This window comes from Xenopus laevis, chromosome 9_10L, assembly GCF_017654675.1.
Source record: "Xenopus laevis strain J_2021 chromosome 9_10L, Xenopus_laevis_v10.1, whole genome shotgun sequence".
Lineage (NCBI taxonomy): Eukaryota > Metazoa > Chordata > Amphibia > Anura > Pipidae > Xenopus > Xenopus laevis.
In genome coordinates this window covers 111,898,911-111,921,140 of record NC_054387.1, presented here as the reverse complement: position 1 = coordinate 111,921,140, position 22,230 = coordinate 111,898,911, and the positions used below count along the sequence as shown (strand labels likewise).

The window sequence follows — 22,230 nt, the reverse complement described above, 5'->3', positions numbered from 1 at the left end:
TATACAGCCTTTCCACTGTAACGCTAGCTCCACAAATGAATATGTTACAGCGAGTATTTCAAGAACATCACCGTACTTTGCATTTACTGTTTGTTACAGAGAAAACGAAATAAACAAACCTCGGGAGATGACATTTTGTATGCAGAATTACAGGAGGCGTGGGTGTCTATGGAATACAATTTCACTTGGGGCAGACTTTCGGCTTTTGTCCAATTATTTCACTTGCAGACGATCAGCAAGAAATGTATTTGAAGAGGAAAACTCCTATAAAAAATGTATATAGTTCTTGCCAGACAATATCGTTTAAATTAACAGCGGATGTCACATTAGGGAACTAAATAACTCTTTCCAGCCTGACCTCTAATGCACTGCAGACTCTTTTCCGACTCAGGCTCCTTGAAGGAACAATGTTGGGTGCATTAATAGGAGTACACAAAGTATGGATTCATGAACACAGACTCTAAACATTAAAGTGCTGCTGCACCTTTGAAAGGTTAATACATTTTTGGCTTATTAAGTGATGATGGGCCATACTCCCTTGAGTTAAATGACATAATAAAGTAAATAATACACTAATAATTAACACTGAACACTAATAAACAGTTAACACTGAAGTAGAATCTACAGCAGAGCTGGGACAAGAGTTATGGGTGGCCAAGTTCTGTCCCTGCCCCCTACCACCACCTTCTGCCTACAATCGTGCCTGCTCAGTTTCTGCCACCAATCCACTCGCTGGCAGCCTCCACCTTGGTTGCCACTGCCTGTCTACTGCCGAAACCCACATTTCCATTTCCTAAATACAGAGGGCTCAACACAGATGGGGCAGATGGGACTGCATAATTTATTTTCCCCTGAATCATGTACCTCAAGCTGAGCCCAATGAACCTGCCTGCCCCTAGTTCTGGCCCTTTACAAGAAGAAGCAATTCTTCCAAAGAAAATGATGCACTATTGTGCATAAGAGTTTCACAGCCAAAAGACGTAATTTACAAGACCCGAGACAGACGTGCAAGGGCACTAAAGGATGCAAGAGCAGGCCCCTCATGCATAGAGAACTTCTGCCCCAGGTCTGGTGGTGCTCAATACCTCATGCTAGACGCCAGAGCACATTGTCAGCAGGTCCTGGCCAGACTAGTCCTTCATAGTAAGGTCCGCTCGCGCACCCTGACCTTCAGGAAGTAGACGCCTGGTGCCCGTGTTGGAGGGATCGGCACCCTCCAAAACAAACAGGTTCCAAATATACACTGGCACTCATGGCTGGTTCAAGCAGGGATAGACCGCTGCGTGTTATTTGCAAATGTGCAACGTTTCGGGGTTATACCACTTTGTCAAGCATACTAGTCCTTCGGCATGCCATAGGAAAGGAATTAAGTACAAGGATCTCCTGCAGCCTCCATTGCCGCTCCATAACTTGTGTCTGAATTGGGGACAAGTTAGGGAACGAGTAGAGGGTGCAAGATGGGGACACCTACACATCTCCTGCCTCCCATCCCTCATAAATACAGGACTGCTGCACATCGGCAGCACTGTATTCATGCGGGTGGCACAGGCCTGTTTGACAAAGACGCTTGACAAAGGGGTTTTACTCCCCGAAACGTTGCATCGCACTCCGCATTGAAATACATTTTTGAAGATTTCTCACAGTTCTGTGTGCCGTTGGAATTCCTTTACAGGCCTGTTTACGACATAATGCAGCACAGCTGCAATCTTTCAAGGTAGGAAGGCAATGTACAATTTGTAAGAAATGGTATATTGCACCTTTTTGCTCTTCACACACTGCCATTCAATTTGCAATCCCTTAATATGTTTTAGAGGTCATGTGTCTACAAAGGCAACTGTAAGCATATCAGCCACTTCATTGTGTGAACCCAGTATGCTATTTGAGGGAGTTAAGACTAATTGCTCATGAATATGATATGAAGGTAGCCCTATTCTGCTTCTGCATGAAATCTAATACCTGTACTCATTTTCTTCCTTGTGGCACTACAGGAGTCCTGTGTCTCCTCTACAGGTACAGTATGATTTGGAGTGCCTCCATTCGGGACAGACTGGGCCGTGATACCCCTCTCTGGAAACTTTTCTGATTCCCAATCATACACACAGAGTAACGGTTGTTGGATTTATTTTGCAGGACACTACCTTTAAATAACCGTGACACATACAGCCTGCCAGCCAGGAGCAACTTTACATAATATAAAAGATGGTTTTACCCCCTGCAGGAATATGTATTTCTTACAATGTATTGGAGGCAAACATGTAAGTTACCAAAAAGTTAAAAGCCAAATAGAATGTGTGTTGTGAAAATATTCTAGTAAAAGATCTTAGAAGGATACAAGATGCATGTCTTTCCTGATGTCATCCTTTCTGCACTAGGCCTGGGAGAGGGTATATTTTTCATCAGTTCAGCAAGCTTTAGGTGACAGGCTGTGGGTGAGTAGTTGTTTCCTATGGAGTTGCTTGGACTGCAGTGAAAATGATGCTCTTTGAATGGAGCAGCTAGAGTCCACAATCTACTTTGCATCAATGGAGGGTAATTACCGTGTTTGAAGACAAGCTGAAAAACTGATTTTTAGAAAATTAAGTCAATTTAAATGATTTCATTATTTTATACCTCTACTACCATTGTCTTGTCTCAGAAAGATTCTATTAATGTCATGTTGTCCATTACAAGATTCAATAAATCTCAAGAAAATTGGGTAAATTGGTAAATAAATAAACAGGGAAATACACACCCATGTATAAAATTACCCATCTCTTATTTAGCTGAAATCATTTAAAGAGACACAATACCTTTGTTTAGCTGAAAGGTGTTTAGTTTTTTTAGGTATAGGTATGGGTGCTATTATTCAGAATGCTCTAGGCCTGAGGATTTCCAGATGCAGGATCTTTCCTTACTTTGGATTACCATTTAAACATTAAATTAACCCAATAAGATTTTTTTGCCACAAATATGGATTCATGCAGCTTAGTTGGGATCAAGTACAAGGTTCTGTTTTATTATTACAGAGAAAAAAAAAATCATTTATAAAAAGAGAATTATTTACTTAAAATGGACTCTATAGGAGAAGACCTTCCTGCATTTTGAAGCTTTATGGATAATGGTCCGGTTTAAAAAACAGAAATTCAGCTCTTAAAGTTACAGGAGGCGTCTTTTTCTGGCCCCTTGTAACTGGCCATTCACTGCCGCCAGTGCCTCATGGCAAAAATGGCCCTGTACATATAGAAACAATAGAATTTTACCTGCATCTGACAATTCAGCACTAACAATGGCCGATGTTTGAGTGCCTTCAAAGGCACCCAATCTGTACGTCTATGGCCACCTTAACATCTGGATAACAATTAGGCAGATATCTATTGGGTATAGTAAAAATCTTTTTAGGATTAGGTCCAAATAAATGCCTCAATATCCATAGGCCAACACTTTGATCCAGATCAGCCTAATTTGGGCCTAGCGAGTGGTTGGCCAAATTGGGCAGAGATTCATTAATTCAGTGCATTTGCCAAATTAGCAGATTTCAAAGTGTATGGGCAGCAATCTGTACTGACGATTCTGTTAATAAAAGATGTAATTTACAAGCCCCGAGACAGAAATCTGTTTTCATTGGAAGAATTCCTTCCATGTAACAAGGTGAACACGAAATAAAGCCTTCTGGTTGTCTAAACAATACTGAACTAAATACATGTACATATATATTTATAATGCCTCTGTCTCAGGAGACCTACATCAATATGAGAACACAATCGGAGCTGACGCACAACTGATTAACAGATTTCACATTTTGATAACATCCCTTTAAAAGCAGCAGCAGTTAATATGGGGAGTTATTCGCAGTTATTCACAGAAAGTGTGTCATTGTCACAAAAGAATTCCATCAACCCATCAGATCCTCCTAACACAATATGTATCAGAAGAATTACAATGTGTGAATTGCAGAATAGAAAGGGGATATGATTTCATAAACCAGTTTTAAATTGACATGTGAAGGTATGTACCCATAGCAGTTTATACCCAACACCATTATACTAAACTATATATCTGTTTTATATAATCCCTCCATTTAGGGCAGGGTTTCTTGTCCCTTTTGCCAGGGCACCAAGATCAGGTCTGGTAGTTACCTTCACAACCCGCAAATTAGTTTAGAATTAAATATGCACCTTGGTTTCATTACAAATATTGATTGTAGGAAGGAATTTCACTGTGGAAAAGAGACTAGACACCCACTGTAAAAAGCATCCCAATTTTTTGGGACCCAAACCACAGGCTAAAATCCTGATTTAAGGTTATCTCACTCAAATTACCAGTCTCTTATTCACATTATTCTAACTGAATTTGCTTTGCATTCTTAAAGATCAAATGAAAACATGTCTGTTTTCACTTCTTGCCTAATCTAATGCAGTCGGGCCAGTCGGACTGGCCCGGTGGGACACCGGGATACACCCAGTGGGCCCGACCCTCATGGCCCCCACCGGGCCAGACCCCCTCTCCCCATATTTTAAATCCCCCCAAAAAAATGTTGGCGCTGTTCGTGCATGTGCGCCGGGTGGCGCAGTTTGTGCATGCGGCATTCGCGCCTTGATACATGTGTGCGCTGAGCAGCGCCTCAGTAGGGGGCAGGCGGGGAGGCCAGAGGGGGGCCCTGGACAGCGGTCTCGGTGGGCCAGAGCCCCCGAGTCTAATGTATGCCTATGGCATATACGGTAGTAGTATGTGTAGTTCCTAATACAGGTATGTGTTCTGTTATCCAGATCTTTCTGTAGTTTGGCTCTTCATACCTTAAAGAGATACTGACACCATCAATTCAACTTTTTTTTTACATCTATCATAATATTGCCTTTGAACGCTACTTATAACTTTGCCATAAAGTATTTGCACAATGCTTATGTCTGATGCCCCATGTTCCTGTATGAGGGGGCTGCCATATTTGTGCAGCAGGAGTCGTTAGCATTAGAAATTCTAACTGACAGGCTGAGATGGGACAGTCAGGTTGGCAAAACAGTCAGCATTAGAAACTTCAACTAACAACAAGTTACAAAAACAAACCGCTCAGCAAAAAACGACCAATATGACCTATAGGTAACTTTTAATGTACATTAATATTTTAAAAAGTAGTTTTTCAGTGTCAGTATTACTTTAAGTCTACTAAAACATTATTTAAACATTATCAAAGAAACTCTAAAATTCTACCTTTGATAAATAACCCCATTATTGGTATATTTAACAAAAAGTGAAGTTAGAGATCGCCACAGTCCACTAGAGTGAAATTCCGCCACTCTCCATTAATTTCTATGGGATTTTGAAAGGCGTATTTATCAAAGAATGTACTTTCACTTTCACCCATTGATAAATACTCTTGAATGGAGAGTGGCGGAATTTCACTCTAGTGGACTGTGGCGATCTCTAACTTCACTTTTTGATAACTATACCAATAATGTATTTATTATATTTAAAAATGTAGTTCTACCCTAAGGATCTACAGTGAAATGACCCAAGAAATTAAACCATAGCTAATGGTTTGCTGGGTGATGTTGATTAGCTAAAGACCCATAGTTTCCCTGCATCGGTATATTTGAAGTCATGTTATTTTATAAACACATCCCCTTTCTACCAGTGCACATACATATCAAAGGCATATAAATCCATGCTATTACCTGAAGGCTGAGAACATCGATATCAGTCCCATGTTTATGATTATGAAAGTACTTAAAGCCGAGAAACAACAAAAAAAAAGGCTTTGAACGCATCAAAGGATGACTCGGAGCTGCCTTCAATTTCCCCCCTTTGATTAACCTAGTGAAGTTGTCTTTCTTCTTTATGCAGCTGAAAGTACTTCTCACTAAGCACCAGAGTAAAAAACCTCTGTTCTGGTGTCATCATACAAATGCTGGTAATATGGATTTTCTCTATGCCTACATTATATAAAACACAATTATCCTTTACCTCATTTTTAATTAGGACACAGTGACATACTTTACCCATAGATGCATACAGTTATGGCTTCTTTGAAGGTTCTCTCGTACGTGGAGCGAAATAAAAAAGAGCTGAAATTACCTTCCTTTAGGGAGTTACTCCTCAAATCTCCATATTCCTTTTCCAGTGATATGCTAAGAAGTGTGTGGGAAGTTAAGGCAGTGATGCATTACAGATATTAAATGTGTCTGTTACAAAAAGCTCTGTCTGGAGACTAAGGGCACAGATATGAAAGTCATATCATTCAGTATCAAAGAACACTTTTTTATGAGAATCTGCTTTCCTCTATACTAGGCAACGACATGAAGGCAAACACTTTACTCTGAGTGAATATAAGGAGCCCATGGAACCATCAAAGATATAAACTAAACTACAAGCTGACTCAAAGAGCAGAGATGGGTAGAAAGGTGACTGTTATTTTTGAACTACAACCCACCAGCAACTTTAATTTGGTTTTATACTGAAAGAAATCTGACACAACAAAGGTTTAGTTCTTTTCTTCAAAATCCAGGTTGAAAGATATGTATTGGAATGTTTCCAAGGTAAAAGTAAAGTGCACTCTGGAGAACCACATTCGATTCAGTGTATTTTATTTAGCCACAACATGTTTCGGACAGACATGTCCTTCATCAGGTGCTAGTGACTAGCACCTGATGAAGGACATGTCTGTCCGAAACATGTTGTGATTAAATAAAATACACTGAATTGAATTTGGTTCTCCAGAGTGCACTTTACTTTTACCTTGGATATATTGGGCCTTGGACGGTGCCACTGTTGTGCAGAACCTTGATACACTTGGAGTGAGGGACCACCCGACAATCAATAGAATTACCTGTATTGGAATGTTTGTTGTGCCCTATGATTAGATTAAAGGTGCAGGTCAGCCCCCCCCCCTTGGTTGGTTCCTGTTCATGGCTCAAATTATTTTTGGGGCTAATGAGTGTAGATTTACCAGAATATCCAGAAATGAGATGCAGATTTATTAAAAGTCGAGTTTTAGAGGGTATTTTTTGAGTTTTTGCAAAAAAAACATGATGTTCGATTTTTTTTGGGTGGGTTTCGCTCAAAAACTCGATCGATTCATTTTTTTTTTTACCGAAAACGTGTTCAATTCGAGTATTCAAGTTTTTCCCCCCCAGCTACACTGATTCAAGTTTTTTGCATTTGAGTTTTTTCTTAAATTAGAAACCATTCGAGTTGTGAGTTCATTCGAGGTCTAAAAAAGCTCACAACGCTCTAAAATTCAACCTTTGATATATAAGTGTTTCTAAAGTGTTACTAAAGATGGCTATACACTATAAGGTCCATTAGTTTGGCCACTTTGCCACCTAAAGTGGGTGATATCGGGCTTAATCCCATTGTTGGGCCAAACGATTCGATTACAACAGTGGGAATAGGAGCCATCAGAGCAAGGAGCCAATGCGGTCCTCAATCCAATGGGGAAACTCAAACAGATTCTGAGAGAGATTGTGAAGATCAACTTCCCTATTTCAGAAACGGTACAGAATTTTTTTGTTTTCATTTCTATTTATTTATTTTATTTAGATTATATTTAGAAAGTTTCTTATCTCAGTGTGATTAAACGTAAATTACATTTTCATTTTCACAATAGTTCCCCTGTAAGGTGGACATACACAGGCCAAGAAAAGCTGCCGACAGACAAAGTGGTGCCTGGATACTTTTGGAAATATTGATTTTCCAGTAGACTTAGGGACAGATTTATCAAAGGTCAAAGTGAAAATACAAATTAAAAAAAAATAGAATTTCGAGATAATTTTTCGACTTGGGAACAGTCCAAGTTCGATAAGAATTTGAAAAAAATGTCTCTCTTTAAAAATTAGACTTCGACCATTCGCCATCTAAAACCTGCCGAATTGCTGTTTTAGCCTATTTGGAGTTAATTGGTGGAGTTGGAAAAATCAAAGGTTTTTTTTGGGAAAACCTTTGAATCGTTAGATTCGAATGCGCTATTACTTCGATTCGTATGATTCGAAAAACTGACCTATTCGGCCAAAAAAAACTTTGATTTAATTTCGGTTGGTCTTTTTGAATTCGAATTTTTAAATTCGAAATTCGACCCTTGGTAAATCTGCCCCTTAAGGAATGTAGATCCAAATTATGGAAGGACCGGTTATATGAAAACCCCCAAGTCCAGAGCATTCTGGATAACAGTTCCCATATACAGTATATAAATATATACATTACTTTTTATTCAGTGAGGAAAAGGAGAAAAGGAAAATAAAAAACATACAAAAGATGTATATCTACCATAAAAAGTCAATATATATCAAAAGTCCCAACAAGTATAAATTACCTTTAACCTGTTTTATTTTTCTTCCCTATTAAATCAGCAACCCTTAACATAACTTCAGCATTTAACTAGCAACTGCTGTTACATGCAATGCTACAGTTGCAAACCCTTAAAAACTATTAAACCATAGGTTCTCCCAAACCTGTGAGGTTCAAGATGAAGGCCAGTATGAAGGTCAAAATTAATGCTTATTATCTGTCCTTTCTAGAATACAATCTGTCATGCAAAGCAGATCTTATTCTAGAAAGCAATAACTTATTCTAGAAAGCGGATAACGGATCTTTCCGGATAACGGATCTTTCTGGATCTTTTCCATAATCTAGAATATTTGGATAAAACGGTGTCTATGGGAGATGGCCTTTCTGTAATTCTGAGCTTTCTTGTTAATGGGTTTCCAGATAATGGATTCCATACCTGTACAGCATTGCTCTTAAAATATCCATTTTCATGGAATGCTCTATAGGCTACATCTCACCAACTGGGGCTTCTTCCCAGGATTTCTTCTGCTTTGCTTACAAGTTAGGAGAGGTAGAGATTTGCCTAACCTGAAAAGCTTTGATTTGGATATCAATCCAGGTAATATAACGAATGTTCTACTCCTGCGGACAATGTCCTTATAGCACACCTGACACATGGAATGCAGAAAGATTGATTGTCAAAACCAGATTACACTATTCTGATGATGTCTATGTAGAACACCTCTTACAAACACTGGCAGAACAGTTGGGTGTTGTTTAAAAACTGGAAGCGGTCAACACTGGCTTCCATCACTGGCTTCCCTCCACCACACAGACCAGAAAAAATTCTGACCCTCTGTACCACAGGAGTTGGACAACACTGTCATATGATAGTGTGTTACATTAAGGGGGTTATTTATTAAAGTCCAAATGCCAAAAACTCAAAAAATGTGATTTTATTTTAGTGAAAAAAAATAACTTGAATTTTTTGGGATTTATTATACCCCGAGGATGGAAAAAGTCAGAATCTGAAAATCGGGCATCTCAGACCTGCCAAGGTTGTATATAAGCCAATGGAAAAAGTCCCAAAGATCTGCACTGGGATTTGTGCAAAAATGAGAAGATTTCATGGTTTTCGGGCAAAAATCTGAAAAAAATCAGATTTTTGGCGGATAATCCAAGGAACTCATACATTTAGACGATTTTCACAATTTTTTTTTAGTTTTTTTCCCGAACTGGAATTTTTGGGGAAAATGTATTGATAAATAACGGGAAGTAACCCGTGCGGATTTTGTCGGAGTATATTTCAGAAAATAATGAGATAAATTAGTTTTTTTTGATAAATAAGGCCCTAATAGCGGTGGAGAACTGTGTGCACCAGAAAATGCATCTCTGAGCTCCATTCATAACAAGCCCCAGTGTGTCTATCTCCTGTCTATCTCCTGTCTATCTCCTGCCCTGACAGGCTAATGCTTTACTTTTCTTTCACTTGTTACTGATCTCTAACTTTACCTTGAATTACCTCCCTTCAGAATTGCTTCTCAAGAGCAGAGCCTTAAAAAACGATAATCTCTTGACAGCAGAACTGTTAGGGCCCATCACAGCCAGAACGCCTGCAGTGCATTAATAATGAAAGCACATTTCAGCTTCTTTTCTCCATGGTTTTGCAGGAAGGATGGTAGCTTTCCATTTTGGTTCTCCGTGTAAAAAAAAAACATCAGTTAAATAATAATGAATTATTAATTGTGGCATATTTTCTATCACTTAGGAAAGCTGGAGTTGAATTTTGTACCTGTTCTACTCTCAAATCTAAGGTGGCCTGTCAGTGGCTGCTGAATTACAGCTCCCAGAATCCTTCCAGATCAGCTCAGACAGCTATAACCGTTTGAAAGGGGGTGTTAAAGGAAAACTATACTACTGAACAATGCAGGCATCTGTAAAAATACCTTATATATGCATAAAAATGCTTCTTCTCAATAAACAATTTTCATAATAATGTATTTTTTTAGTAATATGTGCCACTGAGTAATCCTAAATAGAAAATAAGGGCTGCTCCCTGGGTCCTACAATTCACGGTGCACACAAACAAACCAAGGGCAGACATACATGTTAGGTCACATGAGCTAATTAATGGACGAAGTTCTGTGTTTTACTCCCACACTTCTTTCTATTACAGTTAGAGCTGCAGTATTTCAGCGGATCTCTGAGGCAGCACAGAGAATATCATGAAATGATGGCTCCTGGTAAATGATGTTAAAGGGCAATATTTTCAGATATCAACATTCTAATTTCTTTACTAGTCCACTTAATATGATATAAACTATTTGTTGGTTAAGTATTCATTCTTGGAGTATAGCTATCCTTTAACTAAATAAATAAAAGTTTGCCTAACAATATAAATTGTTTTCACAATACATTAAAGGGGTAGTTCACCTTAAAGTAACATTTGAGTACGATAAGCAACTTTTCAATTGATTTTCATTATTTATGTTTTTTCATTTTTTTAAATGATTTGCTCTCTTCTTCTGACTCTTTCCAGCTTTCAAATGTGGGTCACTGACCCCATCTACAAAAACAAGTCTCTTATTCAAAGCAATGCATGGTTGCTAGGGTAATTTGGACCAATTTGGAGCAAACTGAAGACCTGCTCAATAGAAAGCTAAATAAATAAAAAGCCACTAATAGGAAAAAAAATAAAAAACAACTAAAAATTGTCTTAGAATACTAAAAGGTAACTTGAAGGTGAACAAACCCTTTAATAACAAATGTTTAGTAATGTTAAAATCTATTTGTAAATATAACTGCTATTTAGTGATGGGCGAATAAAAATTATTTGCCTAGCGTGAATTCGCAGCGAATTTCCATGTTTCACCGCAGACTAATAAATTAGTGAAACTCCCGCGTAAATTTGCCGGCATCAAAAATTTTTGGACGCGCGTCCGAAAAGTCGCTCGCATCAAAATCGCTGCGCGTTAACACTATTCGGACACCCATTGACTTTAACGCCTGTGTCGAAATTGACGTGAGCGACTTTTCGGACGCTCATCCAAAATTGACGCGGGCGTCAATTTTTGTGTATCATGAATATTTCGCCATTTTGTGAATTTCGCTGGAAATTCTCGAATTCTTCGGCGAATCGAAACGGGAGAAATTCGCTACTGCTATTGAATGCAGCATCTCACTTTTCTTTTCCTTACCCAGGTGTTCTGAGTTTGCATCCCCTTTAAAAACTTCTTCAGCCTACATTATGGGACATTTTATAAAAGGGCGTCTCTAAATACAGCGATGAGCTCATTGGAGGATTATAATGCATTGCATTGTATTAAAGACTACAACTGAGCTTTATAAATATACCATGCACTTTATACCAAAGGTTACTTGAGCATAAACTATGTTACACAGCTTTTAATCCTGCCCCTAGATCTGCTTTCCATTATAAGAAATCCCCATTTTAGAAGTAGCCTTTTTCGCCTATTCTTCCTTATTAAAATGAATTTATTCAGAAAAAAGGATTAAGTAGGATTTGACTTATCACTTTTATTTCTGGAGCAAGACTATGCCTAAAGACATAAATGATATTTCTTTATCTTTCTAGGCCACTAAACGCGCGGGGACAAATCCAGCATTGTCTTTCTTTCTCTCAGACACAATGGGAGAATGGAAGCCATAGTATTACTCTTGAGATATAATTCTAAGCATCAACAATCCACAGGCCTTTTGCACTGCCATCAGCACTTGCTGGGGGAATTCTGTCACAATAGAAGCTGAAGCTGATGGGCAATGTGAGGCATTAATCAGCAAATAGAAAATAAAGGGCTTAAAAAACACACAATCAATATTATATCTAATATGTGTATCAGAGCCATTATGGGTGTTACACGGAAGTTGTGCTTCAATTACAAAAATTCCAAGATGGTGCACTAAATGACTATATTGTTCGACAATCAATGATTGCTATACAATAAAGTCATATATTGTGCAATTATATAATTGAGGGGGTTATTTATCGAAGGTCGAATGTTTATACCTGTAATGAACTCACAACATGAATGGTATCATATTTAAGAAAAACTGGAATGAAAAAAAACTCGATTCTGCAAGTTCGCGTTGCGAAACCCAAAAACTCCAATGAATTGAGTTTTCAGGGGGAATAAACACGGTGCGCTTGAATTTTTTACATTTTTGGGCAAAACCTTCCGAAAAAAAACTACAAATTGTTCTAAGGACCTCTGCTATTGACTTCTACATGACCTTGACAGGTTTTAGATGGAGTATTTTCGGATTTGTGCTATTTACTGGGTTAGGTATATATACATCTTGAAAAATTGTTGTTGTTTTTTTAAGAAACTTGAAAAATTCAAGTTTTTTTTAACCCAACTTGAAAACTCGTACCTTAAATGGGTAGTTCACCTTTCAGTTAATTTTTAGCATGTTGTAGAATGGCCAATTCTAAACAACTTTTTAATTAGTCTTCATTGTTTATTTTTAATAGTTTTTAAATGATTTGCCTGACCCCATCTAAAACAAATGCTCTGTAAAGCTACAAATGTATTGTTATTGCTAATTTTTATTTCTCGTCTTTCTTTTCAGGTCCTCTCCTATTCATATTCCAGTCTCTTCTTCAAATTAATGCATGGTTTCTAGGGTAATTTGGACCCTAGCAACCAGATTACTGAAATATCAAACTGGAGAGCTGCTGAATAAATAGTTAAATAACTCAAAAAACACACATAATAAAAAATGAAAACCAATTGCAAATTGTCTCAGAATATCATTCTCTACATCATACTAAAAGTTAATTTAAAGGTGAACAACCCCTTCAATAAATAACCCCTAAAATTATGTATTTGTATGAAGTATGTTACTATTTTACAGCACATAGAAACATAAAACCCCAGAGGGCACCCCTAGTGAATCTAATCACATATACTAAATTCATAAGGTGGTGCATACTCTAACAAAACCCTAAATAATTAGTAAAACAAGTTTCCTAACTGGGATTACTGTCTAACCTATGGAGTCATCCCCAGTTAGAGCAGCCAGGTTACCTCAAAGAAAGTAACTCCCTTCCCAGATAAATCCATTTTAACTAGACTAGAAGAACACAGAAGGTACAATATAGAAAATGATTCATCAAAAATAAAGGGGGACGATTGATTTAAAATAAACTGCCCATAGCCTGATTATTTACCCAGAAGAGTCCTCAGTGTCAGTCCCAAAATTCAAAATCACTGCTGTGTTATTAAAAGCGTCAAATGGTAAAAAAAAACAAAGACATTCAGTTCTACAGCACACAAGGAATGGGATTAAAAGCAATTTATATCACTTTTGATAAAACAAATATCCAACAAAGAAGGAAGGAGGAGGAAACATATTTTTTGCCAGACATCTGGCCACTTGAATTTCTCAATGGTATGCTCTTGTGGTGCCCTTGAGAGCCCTTAAGCTTTTAATGAAGCTGCCATTAAAATATACAAATAATTAGAATGCCTTTCTGGCCTATCTGAGTGCTAGTGCTATTAACTGGCAGCATTAGCAGTGTTATTCTACAGACTAAACATTATCGGTAGCTGTTAAAAGCAGTTATTAAAGGGACAGTACACCTCTGTATAATAAAGATCCATTGCAAATTAAACACAAAATCTAAATAATTTTTTTTTTTGCTAAAACATCTATACCTGTTTTAAATGTATTTTAAAATCTGAGCTGTCAATCATATATTTCCTACCTACATTTGTTCCAGAGCAGTTGACTGCGCAGGAAATGTGACAATTATTTAAGTCCCCAGTGCTCCAGAAAACATGGAGTAAATACAGGATCCTAATCCTGATGTTTTTCCCACAGTGCAGGGTGACAGAATTTCTCCCTGCAAATCTGTGCAACATTTTCATGCAGAATTATGTGGCAATTAGTAAAGGACACATTATGCAAAGAATTGCTTTCTCTCTTATTAGACCCTGTCGGCCTACATGCAGGGAAACTTGCAAATAGTGATTAGGTGATTAGCGTGGAGCATTTTGAGTCAAGTCAGTCAAGTTGCTAGAAATGCATTTATTTTCAGTTTGCTTATGTCTCTATCGTTCAAGTGATTCTTTAATTACCTTGCCATCTCTCACGTGGTGAGATGAGTAAAGTATTATGGCAATCAAATTCATTCTCATTAAACTGACAAAAAATTTATCTAAAGGTCATCTTTAAATCTGTTTATAGTGTTATGTTGACAATGGTTTTCTCAAACAACTTGAAACAGATCTTAATGTAATTTAGTGTTTTCTGTATTATTTAGCTTTGTTATTATTAATATGTATTTTTAGAGCAGGAGCAGTTGCTGAGGTGTATAAGCCTGGAGGCAGTGTTCATTATGGACTGGAGAGGTGACATTCTCTGGCGGGGAAGGTCAATTAATAGTTACAGTTATAGAGTTACAGCAATCTAGATGTGATATGATGAGAGAGTGAATAAGAATTTTGGCAGCATCTTCGGTGATAAATAATAGAGTTTCGGATATTTTCCGTAGGTGAAAGTGACATGATTTAAAAAGTGACTGGATATGAGGATTGAAGGACAGGGCAGAAACTAGGATAACCCCTAGGTACCTGCCCTGGGGAGGCGGGGTGTTAGTGGAATTGTTAATTAAATAGATACTTCTGGGATGTTACGGGTGTTAGTTATGGGAAAGAAATCAATTTCCGTTTAATTTAAGATAGCGTTGTGGCATTCAAGTGGAGATAGCGGACAGGCAGGAGGAGATCTGAGTTAAGCTGGCCATAGACGCAAAGATCCAATCATACGAATCATCGAATGATCGGACTTCCCCATCTCCCGACTTGCCATTAACCATTCCGATCAAATAAAGTAGAAAAGAACAGATCAGTTATGTTCTGCCCCTGACAGCAATCTTATGAAAGTTATGTCCGACCAAAGCTAGTGACAGTCTCCCTCTGAAAATCATATGATTGGCAATACACGCAGAGATATTATCGCCAGCCAACAGAAATATTTCAACATGTCCGATCGACCAAACGACCGATCTCCGCCGGACTAAAAATGTCGGAACTCTCCACACACGGTCTGAAAATCGTATCGAATCCTCGATTCGTACGATCAGATCTTTGCATCCATGGCCAGCTTTAAGAGCTCTGGGTTGACATCAGAAGAGAGGAGAAGATGGTACTCCATTGTAAGAGACACCGAAGGATTCGGGAGGTAAAAAAAAAACCAGGACAGGACTGTGTCATGAAGGCCAAGCAAATGGAGGGATTGGAGGAGGAGAGCTAATCCACAGTGTCAAATACAGCTGAGAGATCAAGAAGTATTAGTAGTAAAAAGAAGTGATTGTTGGTTTTTGCTGTTAGTTGGTCGGGTTAGGGTTAAAGTCACCAATATGATAGATGGGGTGTCAGATGAAAGAAAATAAGGAAGCCAAGCAGCAAAGTTATCAAAAAATTGTGAGGTTAGTTCAGGAGGTCAATATATCACAGCAATGCGAAGTGATACAGCAGAAAAGAGCCTAATGCAGTGAGCCTCAAATGAGGAAAATGACAGAGAAGAACAGAAGAAAATGACAGTGGAAGAACTTTAAAAGTACAGCGGGGAGAGAGAAAAAATCCTACCCCACCCTGCTTTGTTTCCAGGTGTGGGAGTATGAGTAAGGTGTAGGCCCCCGTAGGACAGGGCAGCAGGTGAAGCAGTGTCAGTAGAAGAAAGCCAGGTTTCAGTAAGTGCAAGTAGGTTGATGGAATTGCTGATGAAATGGTCATGTATAGCAGTGGGTTTGTTGCAATTGGATTACAAATTCCAGAGAGCACGGGAAATATTAACTGGGTTCTTGAGTATAGGGATACGAGTCCTTTGATTTCAGAATTTACACCGAAGGGAAGGAGATATAACTGGGATAGAGTAAGGGCCCAGCTGCCAGCAATAGAAAGGAGAGATAAGCTAAGTGAGAGCAGGATTTGTAAGTTCGAAGTTTGTATGAAGAAAAGAAGTTACCCCGAACAGCAAAACAGAGTACTTTCTATGCTTCATGTGTGGAGAGCAAAGGAGAGAAAAGTAGAAGGGCTGACGTTTCTATACCTTTGTGATTTGTTGGAGGTGGTGAAAAAAATGTTTTAGGAAGCATGAAAGTGCAAAGAGGAGAAATACAGGATAAAACATTTTTGAAGTATGAAGTAACAAACAAGTTTGCTTTTTTGTTATCCTAACTGGTTCAATGTTAGAGATGTCGCGAACTGTTCGCCGGCGAACTTGTTCGCGCGAACATCGGGTGTTCGCGCTCGCCGGAAGTTCGCGAACGTCGCGCGACGTTCGCCATTTTGGGTTCGCCATTGTTGGCGCTTTTTTTTGCCCTCTCACCCCAGACCAGCAGGTACATGGCAGCCAATCAGGAAGCTCTCCCCTGGACCACTCCCCTTCCCTATAAAAACCGAAGCCCTGCAGCGTTTTTTCACTCTGCCTGTGTGTGCTGAAGAGATAGTGTAGGGAGAGAGCTGCTGCCTGTTAGTGATTTCAGGGACAGTTGAAAGTTTGCTGGCTAGTAATCGTTTTGATACTGCTCTGTTATTGGAGGGACAGAAGTCTGCAGGGGTTTGAGGGACATTTAAGCTTAGGTAGCTTTGCTGGCTAGTAATCTACCTTCTACTGCAGTGCTCTGTATGTAGCTGCAGTGGGCAGCTGTCCTGCTTCTGATCTCATCTGCTGACTGCTGCAATAACAGTAGTCCTTGTAAGGACTGCTTTTATTTATTTTTTGTTGTTTTACTACTACTACTACTACTACTACTATAAGAGCCCAGTGCTATTAGTCTAGCAGTGTTGGGGAGTGGGACTGGTGTGCTAATCTGCTGCTCCTAGTAGTTCAGCAGCACCAACTTTAATTTTTTTTTTTAATATTCATTTTTTTTTTATTTTACTTTTTTTTATTTTACTACCGCTGTAGTAGTGTATAAGTTGACCTTTTAGGCATTATTTGCCCTGTAGGCATTATTTGCACACTGTTTTCTTCAACCCGCCATCGAGCTGTGTGACCTTGTTCACATTCTGTCTAAATATCCATAATATTACCGTCTCCAGAAAAAACACCGGAGTCACTTTTTTCAAGCAGCCATAATATATTTTACGTAATCCGTATCCACCGCTGTAGTAGTGTATACGTTGGCCTTGTAGGCATTATTTGCACACTGTTTTCTTCAACCCGCCATCGAGCTGTGTGACCTTGTTCCCATTCTGTCTAAATATCCATAATATTACCGTCTCCAGAAAAAACACCGGAGTCACTTTTTTCAAGCAGCATTCATATATTTTACGTAATCCGTATCCACCGCTGTAGTAGTGTATACGTTGGCCTTGTAGGCATTATTTGCACACTGTTTTCTTCAACCCGCCATCGAGCTGTGTGACCTTGTTCCCATTCTGTCTAAATATCCATAATATTACCGTCTCCAGAAAAAACACCGGAGTGACTTTTTTCAAGCAGCCATAATATATTTTACGTAATCCGTATCCACCGCTGTAGTAGTGTATACATTGACCTTGTAGGCATTGTTTGCCCAGTTTTTTGGCCGCAGCCACTGAAGCACAGAGGCCAGAAAAAATATGCCATATAAATGCTGAAAATAGTCATTTTTGCCATACGTTGACTCAACGTATATGGCAAAAAATGACTATTTTCAGCATTTATATGGCATATTTTTTATGGCAACTGTGCTTCAGTGGCTGCGTCCAAAAAAACTGGGCAAACAATGCCTACAAGGTCAACGTATGGCAGTTGTTTAAAGAGAACAGTAGATTACTAGCCAGCAAAGCTACCTAAGCTAAAATGTCCCTCAAATCCCTGCAGACTTCTGTCCCTCCAATACAGAGCAGTATCAAGCAGATTACTAGCCAGCAAACTTACTATCATCTGTCCCTGAAATCACTAACAGCTCTCCCCCTACACTATCTCTTCCAAGCACACACAGGCAGATTTTTCAGATACATTTTTGCCCTTGATCCCCCTCTGGCATGCCACTGTCCAGGTCGTTGCACCCTTTAAACAACTTTAAAATCATTTTTCTGGCCAGAAATGTCTTTTCTAGATGTTAAAGTTCGCCTTCCCATTGAAGTCTATGGGGTTCGCGAACCGTTCGCGAACCGCTCGCGTTTTTGCGCAAGTTCGCGAATATGTTCGCGAACTTTTTTTCCGACGTTCGCTACATCCCTATTCAATGTTGATTGAAGAGAATCCAGTTCCTTGAGCCTTGTCAATGCCTTGTCAAACTGCCATTTCCTAGCACTTGTGAAATATTAGCACCAGCACTAGTGCACTAGCGTTCAGCTGTTCTCCAGCATCTGGTTTATAGGGTCTAATTAGCCCTAGCAATAACATAGTGGTTTCAATGAGTGCCTGTGAGATTAATAGGAGTGAGTCAGGGTTGGTGATACCAGATAGCATTTTAAAGGAATTCTGCTATGACTTTTACGGTGTAGTTTTTATTTCTGAATTACACCGTTTACATTACAAATAATTTACTCTACCATATAACATTTTATTCCTGAACCAGCAAGTGTATTTTTAGTTTAGTAATATTGGTATGTAGGCAGCCATCTCAGGTCATTGTGAGCTAGTGTCTGATCCTGTGCCTTCAGAAAGAGCCAGCGCGTCACAATAGAACTGCTTTCAGATAAGTTATTGTTTCTCTAACTCAGTGTAACTGATATGGGACTTGGATTTTTAATACTAAGTACTATTCTCATATCTACCAGGAAGCTGTTATCTTGTGTCAGGGAGCTATTATCTGGTTACCTTCCCATTGTTCTGCTGATGCCGATGATATCACTCCAACTTGCAATGTAGCAGCAAAGAGTGACTGAAGTTTATCAGAGCACCAGTCACATGACCGAGGGCACCTGGAAAACAACATGTCTAGCCCCATGTCAGATTTCAAAATTAAATTTAAAAAAATCTGTTTATTCTTTTGAAAAATGGATTTTAGTGCAGAAGTCTTCCATTAACTGATATGTTAAAAAAAACATGTTCTCCCATGGCAGAATCCCTTTAAACTACAAGCTGGAAAGAAGCAGAAGAGGAAGGCAAATGTAATCGTACTAAAAGATGAAAGACAGAAAACTGATCAGTTCTGGTGATAATGTTTATATTTCTCTTTTTTACCCATCTGATACCATACCATTAGTTCACAGAAAACAGCCAATGCAATTTTTCAGAAACAGATAATGTATGTCTTTGTGACAGAAAACGAACATCAAATATTACAGAATGTCGCCTTCAAATGATCTGACATGTTCAAAAAATAATGGTTTTGTTCCCTCATCATTTCTGACACAGATTCTCCAAAAAAAAATTTTTTTACAGTAAATACTATATTTCTCAAGCTAGATAATTACCATGCTTAAGAGATAATATTTAGAAAGAATAAGACGATCAGTTACCATGGCTACTGTATTACTATGTGATGCTTTAATAATTGGTGTTCACTGTGCAATGTGGTTTAATAAAAAAAACTATGTCAATGAACTATATTTCTGCTTTTTCAAAGTCTGAAAACACACAAAATTGACTTAACACTAGAAAACTTTGTTATAAAACTTAGTTCTGTAGGTTTAATCTAATTTTCTCAATGTTTTGTTCTACATATCATTCTTCTGTTGCTCATTAGTGTATTGGAGCAAAACGGCAAATAAATAAATCCTCAAGCTATCAGAAGACAGCTTCCCTACAGTCAAAACTCCTATTCCTACAATGACTGACATGCTTTTCATCAGCTGGCTTATACTGTGTTTCAAGAGTCAGAACCAGCAGTGCACAAAATAGAAAGAAATAGATAAAAAAGTTAATCACTAGTTGCATCCACAGTGAGGAAAGAGAAAATCTGTGGAAAACAGTGCATATTGTTTAGAGGGGACAAAAAAATTCCCCTTCAAGAGTCAACAGTAATTAAAAGAAAAAAACATTCTCAAGGTTAAATTCTCTTTTCTTCTACTAGCCCGAATACAGACTTCAATACTTTAGTTGGCTCCCATCCAAGAAGGTAAAGAAATTCTACTTTAACATATCTCCACTATTTTATACTGCCAAAAGTCAGACCTCACAAATAAAGTGAGAGGTCTATTTCCAATATTTCAATAAACAAAACAAATGGCTATGTTTTACCACAGAGAGCATTACTCTCTTTACTTTGTTTGACTAACTCCCACTGAGCTGGGTTTCTGAGTCTGAATTCATTAGATCCTACCTGCCTTTTAAAATGGTAGAAGATATAAAGAAGGGGAATTGGAACGTATGTATGATCTAATGGAAGCAGACTCAGAAAATAAACTCAGTGGGAGTCACTTTAGAGAATTATAAATTGATACTTTTAGCTCTTATCTTCCTTTGAAGTAAGTATATCTAATTTCTGGTGGGCTTCAAGAGACTGGAGTTGGCTTTCAGCTATTAAATCTATGGCATGCACCTGTGGTCTCACCTCCTACTGAGAGACACAGACGTTCAATTTATACTCTTAATACTCTATATTTCATAGAGCTCTATTAATTATGAAGCTTTTAGTGCCCCTCCTCTTGATGATTCCACTCTAGGCTCAACTCCTGTCTGCATAACCATCTGGTAATTCCTCAGTCCAACGAAGACATCAATTTGTCAAGCCCAGACATCCAATAATTCATAAGCAGACAGCACACTATAACTGCAGATGTGACCACATCTTTGTTTAAAACCGATAAATAGCTTAGGGTCATCCATGCCATACTAAAACATCCCCACCATCACTAAGTAACTTAGTAGCACCAAACTTGCAATGGGCAAAGTATCTTCAGGCCTACAACCAGGCCTTCTCCTGAGATCCTCCTCAAATGCTTTACCAAAACATCCTCACCATCACTAAGTAACTTAGTAGTACCAAACTTGTCCATGTGCAAAGTATTTCAGGCCTACAACCAGGCCTTGTCCAGAGATCCTCCCCAAATGAAACATTATTGGCCTAAGGTTTACCACTTGAGCACCAGAGATATTAAGCTCAGTTGTCCAACCATGTATTGCCTAGCTGACGATATTAATGGGTGACTGTCACTACTGTCAGACTTAACTTTCATACGATTGCTGTCTGTGAATTAATGGCCAGAACATTGTCTGATTTGTTCTTTTTACTACTACTTAATCTGAATAGTAAGTGGTAGGTTGGGAGATTGCACTGCATGATCTTTCGTCGGACATAATGATATATCTGCTCTGGCAATTTAGTGCAAGTAACAAATGATAAAAAAGCAAAAATAAATCAATAAATAAGACAAATTGCAAATCTGCATATGTTAATTCCATGTACAATATACTACAGATATACAGATAAACATGCCCCTTAAGGGCAGGGACACATGGTCAGATTCGGGGAGATTAGTCGGCCCGAATCTCCCCAAACTGCCTTCCCGTTGGCTAGAATGAAATTGCTGGCGGGATGGGACTCGGAGCACTTCGTTTTCTGAAGTTGCCCCACGAGGAAACTTTGGGCGACTCTGGAAAACAAAGCGATCCAAGTGCCATCCCGCCTGCGATTTTCATTCTAGCCGGTGGAAAGGCAGTTCGGGGAGATAAGTCGCCACGAAGAAGAGGAGATTTGTCACCGGGGCAACTAATTTCCCCGAATCTGCCCGTGTGTCTCTGCCCTAACTTGTAGTTGCTATAGCGCTGGCTATTTTCTCGTTCGTCTGACATTTCAATTTTGGCAAGGCTCGCTGCAGCAGGCTCCTTTATGCATATACTCGTTAACATAGCTAGGGGCTCGTTTAAAAAAAGCAATTTATATTTTAATTTTAATGCCTTTTCTGTGTGCGCCAAATTAACTACATTGATTATATACCCTTGTAGTGCTGCCATAGGAACTTTAAGAATATACAGTAATTGACTGGATTTTAAAATGTAATAAATGCAATATAATCATTGCTATTTTCAAGAGATCCTGCCAGTAAATGTTCAATCATAATGCAATATTCAGTATATCTGTAACAA

At 38.6% G+C, this 22,230-nt stretch overlaps 1 pseudogene; it reads right to left on the bottom strand.

Annotated features, from left to right (window-relative positions):
• Positions 1 to 22,230, bottom strand: part of LOC108701896 — a 180,228-nt pseudogene that overhangs the window by 147,545 nt on the left and 10,453 nt on the right.